Source organism: Stegostoma tigrinum, unplaced genomic scaffold (assembly GCF_030684315.1).
Source record: "Stegostoma tigrinum isolate sSteTig4 unplaced genomic scaffold, sSteTig4.hap1 scaffold_110, whole genome shotgun sequence".
Taxonomy (NCBI): Eukaryota; Metazoa; Chordata; class Chondrichthyes; order Orectolobiformes; family Stegostomatidae; genus Stegostoma; species Stegostoma tigrinum.
In genome coordinates this window covers 1,039,783-1,049,007 of record NW_026728061.1, presented here as the reverse complement: position 1 = coordinate 1,049,007, position 9,225 = coordinate 1,039,783, and positions in this window count along the sequence as shown.

Genomic DNA, 9,225 nt, shown 5'->3' with positions numbered 1-9,225 from the left:
GCATTTGAGATTGTGAATTAACTGTATGTCAGTTTCTGGGGTTACAGAAAATAATTAAACTGAGCCAGCATCACAGGAGGGGAAAGAACATCAGATTATCTGGCTGTTGGTACACTGCTGCATGTGGGATCTTGCTGTGTATTATTTGTCCCAGTGTCATTGTTACAGGCTGTGACTGTTTTAATCGGGTAACCCACCATTTCAAAGCTTCACAAAGGGACTGGCATGGAAACTCAACGCATCACCCGATATGTTTGTGTTCAGAGGTTGCCAAGAGATTGTCCGTGTGACAGAGAGGAAATCCCAGGATCTTGCTGCACTGTCTCTGCTTTGCCTTTCAACTAATGCTGTCTCTTTTTTTTCCTCTCCAAAGGGATCAGTTATTTTTTGAAGAGCCAAAGGGGAAGTGTTTGGGGCCCACAAGACATAGAACAAGGGCTTTCTCCAAAGGGGGATATCGTCCTGAGGCTTATTGGACAGGCTGCGCCCCAGGGTTAGAAGCCTGGGGTTAAAGTAAGCAGGGCCTTGGGATTTGACACAAACATGTGTCAGGACTCCCCAGGGAGGAAATTAAAACTGTAAATGTGAAATCTCACAAAAGACTGGTTCTGTTGTCAGAGTAAAAATGTGTGAATGTGAAGTTGACATTGGGAGTGAGAGACAGACTTGCAACAGGGAGAGGGGCAGGAGAAAAGGGAGAGGGAGGGAGTGAGAGGCTTTTGACATTCTTAAGTATCTATCATGGTAGTGCCTGGAGATACAGAAACTATTTACCATTTAACCAACGTGCTATCACAAAAATTGAGTTTATCTTTTTCCTGACACATTGCTGGCAGTGGGATCTTGCTGTGCCTCATTGTCCGGCAGCAATGCGACTGTCTCGATAATCTCCTCCTTTTAACCTTGCCTCCTTGGTCTGGGATTGAAATTTCCCAAAGTTTTCCTCAATTTGATCAGAGCCTGGCATTGATGAGGGATGGCTTGTGTGAAGGAGAGACATCAAATGGTGCTGTGCGATTTCTTTAACAATGTCCTTCCTTTCCAGTTCCAATAATTTTCCCCCTCTTGTTCTATCCATTTATTTTGAAGCTACAAGGGGAAAAGTAATCCTTCCCTTGGACACAAGTTTCCTCCAGAGTGAGGAGGGGTGGGGGGGGCAGGCATTGGCCAGAGGCCTGTTCAACAGGCTGCACACCGCGGGGCCCATGTGATGTGTATTTGTTTATTACCTCAAGATTTGAATTCCTCTGGTGTACCCTGGTTTTCTTTTAGGAGCCTCCAGGTAACTTTTAAAAACAAGTTTGAAGCCTGGGGTTAAAGTAAGCGGGACTTTGGGATTTGACACAAACATATTAAGTCTCCTCCCAGTGAGTGTCTGACAGACAGGACTCTCCAAGGACGAAATTAAAACCATAAATGTGAAAGTTTCTCCTCAGACTCATTCTCACGTCAGAGTAATGTGTGATGTGTGCAGGCCAGGATGAAAAAAATTGATAATCACATAAATAAAACATTGTTTGGCCATTTTACCTCAATCCCCTGAGTATCTGCGAGGGCATCTCCGTCTTTCATAGAACATAGAACAATACAGCGCAGAACAGGCCCTTCAGCCCTCGATGTTGCGCCGATCTGTGAACTAATATAAGCCCCTCCCCCTACACTTTCCCATCATTATCCATTTGCTTATCCAAGGACTGTTTAAATGCCCCTAATGTGGCTGAGTTCACTACAATAGCAGGCAGGGCATTCCATGCCCTTACCACTCTCTGAGTAAAGAACCTGCCTCTGACATCTGTCTTAAATTTATCACCCGTCAATTTGTCGCTATGTCCCCTTGTACAAGCTGAAGTCATCATCCTTGGAAAAAGACTCACTGTCCACCCTATTTAATCCTCTGATCATGTTGTATGTCTCTATTAAATCCCCTCTTAGCCTCCTTCTCTCCAATGAGAACAGACCCAAGTCCCTCAGCCATTCTTCATAGGGCCTGCTCTCCAGACCAGGCAACATCCTGGTAAATCTCCTCTGCACCTTTTCCAATGCTTCCACATCCTTCCTGTAATGGGGCGACCAGAATTGCACGCAATATTCCAAATGATGCCGCACTCGCGTTTTGTACAGTTCTCTCTGTCTCCATTCCTGAATCCTCTGCAGCTTCCTTTAATTGTTATTTTTTGTCAAACAAATAGAAACATCTCACGCACAGCAACATGACCCGTCATTATTTGAAAATGGGGGAGTTAGAAATAATTTGCAATACAAAGTTTGTTTATAAACTAAAAACACAGACATAGACAAAAAGAGTGAGTGGGAGGGTGCGAGGGATAAAGGGACAAGATGTGTCTTTGTACCTGAGCTGGGATAGGAGACAGGATCTGGGGGAGGGGGCGTGTTGTGGGGGAGAGAACTGGGGTCTCCATTATCTCTTCACTGCCCAGCTCCAATCACTTTGTTTGAGAAAGTGCTATCCACCAAATTACATCCTGGGATGGAGGCAGTGATTTTTATTTCAAAAAAGAAGAGTCCCGAAGAAACTGATAGCCTCTTGCCTGAATGGAAATTGTGATTTCAACACATTTTGGAGCAGGAAGGGGTGACCTGTAGGATCACACTGTGTATCAATGACCTGCAGCATTACTGGCACAGAATGCTAGGAAACAGTGCCCCCGTTTATCAAACAGAATATCCTCAAATATCAATGTCACAGACTTTTTGAATGATAAAGATTACAATGCTCAAGATTAAACCTGGGAGAGAGAGAAAAAAAGATTAGAGATGTGGGGAGGGGAGAGGGAACAAATGAGAGAGGAACAAAGACAGAAAGATCAGAGATTTAGAAGGGAGAGAGAGAACGCAACACACAAAGAGGTGGGAAAGAAAGAGTGAGAGAGAGATATCAGAGGGGCAGGGGAGAGAGACAGAGAAAGAAAGAGAGAAGTGTGTTGAACTTCGTAAATGGCAAGATTGGTCCCTCTTTGTCAGCCTGGAGCCAGAATTGAACCCTTAACCAGCATCAGTGAGACACACAATCTGTCAGCAGCCACACTGCTGCCTGTGGGATCTTGCTGTGTGTCAAATTACCTGCAGTGTGGCCTACATTGCAGCAAGATGCCCAGTGTCCAAATGGTGTTTACAGAGCCTTTGCTATTACATTTTCTTTGTCTCTCTGTCTCACTCTGTCCATCTCCTTCTCCACGCACCTTCCTCAGGCTGGGATCTTCCTCACTTCTCTCTGACCATACTCTGGCTCTTTCTTTCTCTCTTACTTTATCTCTTCCCCCTTTCCCTCTCTCCATTGCCATTCCTCAGTTTAGGGCTTCCCCACTCCCACCACTCTCTCCAGACCGTCCCACCATTTTAGACAGTCAATGCCGCAGTGTGACAGGCCAGGGTTACTAAATGGCAGGGGTGACAACATTTCAGACACAGAGGTATAATTCAGAGACAGTGTTGGGGGGAAAGGGAGATGGAGACAGAGAGGAAAAGCTTAGAAAGGCAGGGATGGGAGTGAGATCGGAGGGCAGTGGGAGTGGGGAGGTGGGGATGTACAAGAGGCAGGGAATAGATACAAGGGCTGGGGGAGGCGGGGGTGGGGTCTCCAGTCATTGAATATTTAAGATGCAGAGAAAATTGTTCACAACACCTGAGTAAGATGGCAGCCTGAGATAGAGAGAATGAGACAGAGACAAGTCGGAGAGATACACAGACATGAGGGGAGGGGGATGAATGTCTCAACCTTTACAGCCTCTGGTTTCGAACTGTGTTTGTGATGTGTTTCTACTGGAATGCAGTGAGACTGTGTTGGGATCTTGCTGTGTGGTTGCTCGTTCATTCCAATTTTAGCCACATCTGGGTGTTGTGTATGGGGATGGGGAGAGGGGAGGGCGGGGGGACATCAGGAATCCTAAACCTATGAAGCTTTGTGAGTCATTTCTGTGTTTCAGATGGGGCCATGAGGCAGCAAGCAATACATGGAAGGTACAGGCACCACTTGAATGAAGTGTATTGCTGAGCTGAAGGCAATAGGGGAGGGGAGGGGAGGGGTGAGCTGGATACTCCTGTCCATCCATCAAACTGTTTTCTCTTCTGCATTTCATCTTGGAATATCTGGGAGAAACTCTGCTGGGACTTATTGCCATTTTAGTGGAGAGTTTGGGGTAGGATGGGGATGCCAGGATGTGGGGAAGGAAGAGTAGGATCCCACGACCTCCCCCAACTATCCCATGACCCAATCCCACCTCTTGGCCCGTCTTGGCCTGTCTGCGAGGTTTGGGGGTGAATGGAGGGAATTGTTCCCATTGACTGGGACCTTATTCTGATATGTGGGAGGGGTGGGGGTGAGGGAGTGGGGGTCACTGCAGGCTCCGGGACAGGGGAAGGGCTCAGCGTTACAAGGGTGTAGAAACTGCAGGGTATGACATCCCACCCCCACTCCCTCTACATCAGTGCTCGGAATGAGCTTAACCTTCTCCATCAACATGTGGCCATTTTCACATTTTGCTCTTCGTGGGACCCTGCACAGCAAGGAGTGTGGGGGTGGGGTTGGGATGAAGATGGGAGTGTTGGAGGGAAAAGGAATACAGCTGAACCAGGTAGAGGTGGGCATGTTTAGGGGGGCTAGGTACAAGATCTAGGGAGGTGCTGGTGAGAGGTTAACTACCGTGTTCAGTCCGAGCCAGCTCCAAGTTGAAATGGGGGAGTGTAATATTTGTTGGTGGGTTCAGTGGGGGAGAGGCCTGTTTTCACATTGCAGACCGTGGAGGGGGTGGGCCTGGCTCCGACAAAGTGTTGAGGGAATCCCTCAGCGGTCCCACACACAGCTGCCGGTGGGATCTTACTGTGCACCACTGCAGCCTGTAGGTCACCCTCACATGTGATGCAATGCTATCCACAGGGCCCTGGGCTGAGTCTGCTGATGGCCTGATAGTGACTGTACTGAGTGGGTGTGTTGTCCCTCTATCACCCCCACTACCTCAGCCGAGACCCACCCCATCTCCCATCACCCCCTCAACCTCCAAAATGTGACATTGACATTGCAGATATCCATGAGACACAGCGGGGAGATGGGAACACATGGCAAACGTGAGGCAGGAGAGGGCATTGCTACTGAAACATCGAGGAAATGGGGGGAGTGAGGGACATTGATCATTCTCGAGCAGGAGACAGTCAACAGAGATGGATCCATGGATAGGGGCAGAGACAGAGACGGGGAGGGAGAGAGACAGGCGACTGGACACTTTGAAAGGTTCATCATTAATATTTCATGTAGAAACAGCACCAATCCCAGGTGGAGTGGGCAAGAGGTTTGTGCCTGGTTAATGGGAGTGGGCAGAGGGGAGCATTGGTCATTTCTTCGTGTTTTTTTACTGCCTCGCCAGAGTGTCAGAGAACAAGCTGGTGGGGACAGGTTAAACTCTGAGTGGGGAGATGGAGATGGACAGAGACACAGGCTCCGGGGAGTGACTCCCACCACTGAGTCTCTGCCCAGCCTCTCAGGAAATAAACCCTGGGGGCAGTCAGAAAGCATCTGCCCCTTGATCTCAGTTGAAATCTCTTCCATTTCTCTGGGTTCAAACCCAGGGGAAATGCTGATAAAATGGGGAAATGTTGGAGGTCAGTCAGTGGCGGGATTCCCTTTGTTTCTGTTTGTTTTTATTTCCATTTAATTTGATCAATTTCTGTCTGTCTGTTTTTCTCTCTCTCTTCCCCCACATCCCCTCCCAAAAAAACAGGGCACCTCTGTCTCTGTCTCTCTGTCTCTGTGCTGGGGCAGGCGGGGAGATATCTGACACTGAAGCTTGCAGACAGAGTGAGGCACACAGATTCTGGGAGTGGGGATGGCGGATGTGTGAGGGGTTGTGAATCTCAGCCCTGGAGTAAATATCTCTCCTGCCCTTCCCCTCAAACAGAAACACTGGGACAGTCCTGAGGCAGTTTGAGACATCTTCCTGTTCCCCGTTCTCTGGGTTTAAAATCAGGAGCTGTGCTGGTGTTAGGGTGGGGAGGGCGGGGTGGGGTGAGGTGAGGAGAGTGTGAGGTTGTGGGTGTTCAGGCATGTTCAGCAGTGGGATCTTGCTGTGCTGGGTGGGGAATGTCTCAGATTGCTGAAGTCAGCAAGTGGTGAGATTTTGCTGTGCTTTCAGTGCTTTTTAAAAATATTAGTCCATTTTCATTTCTCTCTGTCTTACCTCCACTCCCAAGGAGATTTTATTCAGGAGCTGAAACTCGGGATGATGCAGAGACAGAGAGAATCAAAGCATTCTGCCATGAGGAATCGTCAGACAGGAGCTGGGACCAGAGAGAGCGAGACCGAGAGAATTATAATAAACCATCCCGTGTCCTTGTCGTTCAATTCCACACTCACATGCTCACGGGGGAAATGAATTATGGGGTTCAGGCAGTCTCTGGAGTTTGGACCACAAGGGCGTGAGACCTGGGCTGGGGCTTGGGGGAGACAAAGGGATAAAAATGGGGCTGCTGCACAGTCTGATCCCACAGATTTCACTGCCTTCCTCTGCCTCCATATTCACAGCTTCTTAAATCTCTCACAGCTTTCTATAAATCTCCACCTCCGCCACATCCTTCAAATCTCCCCCATCAGCTCTCCCCCGACCCTCTGATATCCATTTTTCAAATCATTTGCTCTCTTCCAGTTCCATCGTTCAATCTTTCTGAACTCTGACCTTCCCCATTCACCTCTCTCTATACTTTCACTCTCTCGCTGTTCTATGGGATCTTGCTGTTCCTGCCTGACGGTCATTCTATCTGCATGCTCCCTCACTGTCTCTCCATTACCTACTCTCGATGGTATCTCTCTGCCTGCTCTTCTTTCACTCGATTTCTCTCTGTCCCTCTGTCTCTCTCTCTCTCTCTCTCTCTCTCCCTATCCTTTCCTATTTTCTCCCTGGGATTTCTCTCTCTCTCTCTGTCCGTCTTTTCTTGTTCTCTCCCTCGGATTTCTCCCTCCCTACCTGTCCTTTTCCATTCTATCCCTGGGTTTTCTCTCACTCTAAGTTGCTTTCTGTTTCTCTCCCTGAGTTTATTTCTCCCCCTCTCTCCCACTCTCTCTCTGCCCTTTTTCTTGTTCTCAATGGGATTTCTCTCTCTTCCCTGTCTGCCCTTCTGTCTCTCCCTGTGGTATTTTTATTCTCTCTTGCTCTGTCTCTGCCCCTGGGTTTCCTCATTATGTCTCCCTCCCTGGGATCTTTTGGCTCCCTCTGTCTCTCTCCCTTTCTGTTCCTCTGTCTCTCTCCTCTATCTTTCTCTGTGTGTCCTGTTTTCCCAGCCTCAGGTTTCACTGTCTCTCGGTCCATGTTTCTTTCTCGCTTGTCTGTCCTTCTGTCTCTCTCTGGGGTCTCTCTGTCCCTCTGTTTCTCTCTCCCTATCTTTCCATCTCCCTCTGTCTCTGTCCTACACCCTGGTATCTTTCTCTCCTTCCCCCTCCCCCCGCTTCTCTCTGTCACTCTCTCACTTTCCCTCCCTCCCTGGGTTCATCTGCCTGCCTGCCCATTGGTCTGTCTCCCTCCCTGGGGGTGTGCCACTCTGACTGCCTGCATCTCTCTGTCTCTCTCCCTAGGGTGGATTTGGGCCTTGTGCCAGAGAGCAGAGGGGTGAATAGTTGTTGGAGTGGGATCCTCCCTGTTTTCCTCTCTCCCTCTCTCTCTTTGTCTGTCCCCCCTCCTCATGACCTCATTCTTCTTCTGTCTCTCTATGCCTCTTCTCTCTCTCTCTCTGTCACTCTCTCGCTCTGTCTCTCTCGCCCTGTCTCTCACCCTTCTCCCTCCCTCTGTCTATTCCCACCTCTCACTCCCCATGTCTTGTCTCTCCCTTGGCCTGTCTGTGCCTCTTTTCTCCTCTGAGGTTCTCTCCCTCCCTTTCTATCAATGACCTTCTCTCCCCATCACTTGTCTCACCCTCTGATCTTCCTGTTCCCTGCCCCACCTGAGTTTCACCCTTGCCTGCTCTCTCTAAACTGAAAGGGTGGGGGCTTACCTGTCTCAATGAGGGGGGCAGGGTCTGCCTGGGGACCAGGATCTTGCTGTACTGTAAGGCAGTCAGTGAAAAGGCCCCTGAGTGTCTCGCCCTATGCCCTGTGACCTCTGCCCCCAGGGTGGGTGCAACGACTTGGTGATGTGGAGGGGGGAATTGTCCACAGAAGGAAATGCAGAGGGCCATTTATATACAGTGGAGTTGTGGTCACGAAGGAACTGGGAGGGGAGAGAAGCTCTATGGCGGGGTGGCAGTTACAAACTGAGCGTTGAAACATTTTGTGAAGGGCAAAATATTTGTGGGGTAAAACTCAAGATGGGGCATTTTGAAAGGGGTTGCAAACATTTGTTGAGGGGGCAATATTAGAAGGAGTGCAAAGTGGGGGAGTCCCAAAATTGGGAAGGAGGGCAAGCTTTGGGGGCAATATTGTGGAGAGTAACTGAAATGGGGGAAATAACAATATGAGGGAACAATATTTGACAGGTCGGGGCAAATTACTTATAGGGGGGGAGTGCAATATTGTTTTGGGGAGGCACAGGATTTGGAGATGGGGTACAATATTGTGATGGTAGGGAAAAAGTGGAGGACACATTTCTGGGGAGGTAAAAAGGGGCAAAACGTGGAGGCTGTGAAACATGTTGGGCAGAAGATTTGGGCAGGAGGCAGAAAATGGAGGAGAGGAGAATGTGAAATGAGGATGGCTCAAAATTGCATGCCACAAAATTCTAGGGGTCATTTTTGGCAGGGGTCATTTTAGGGGAGCATATTGGGAAGCATACATTTAAGGAAGGCGTTTGATAAGGTTCCCCATGGTAGGCTCATGCAGAAAGTAAGGGGGCATGGGATCGGGGGAAATGTGGCAGATTGGATTCAGAATTGGCTGACCCTTAGAAGACAAAGAATGGTAGTGGATGGAAAATATTCAACATGGTGCTCAGTTATAAGTGGTGTACCTCAAGGATCTGTTCTGGGTCCTCTTCTATTTGTGATTGTTGTGAATGATTTGGATGAAGGAGTGAAAGGGTGGATTATTAAGTTCACAGACGACATGAAGGGGTGTTGAGTTGTGGATAGTGTGGAGGACGGTTCTAGGTTACAAAGGGACATTGATAGGATGCAGAGCTGGGCAGAAAAGTGACAGATGGTGTTGAACCCTGGAAAGTCTGAGGTGATTCATTTTGGAAGGACAAATTTGAAAGCAGAATAAAGGGTTAACAGAAAGATTGTTGGCAGTGT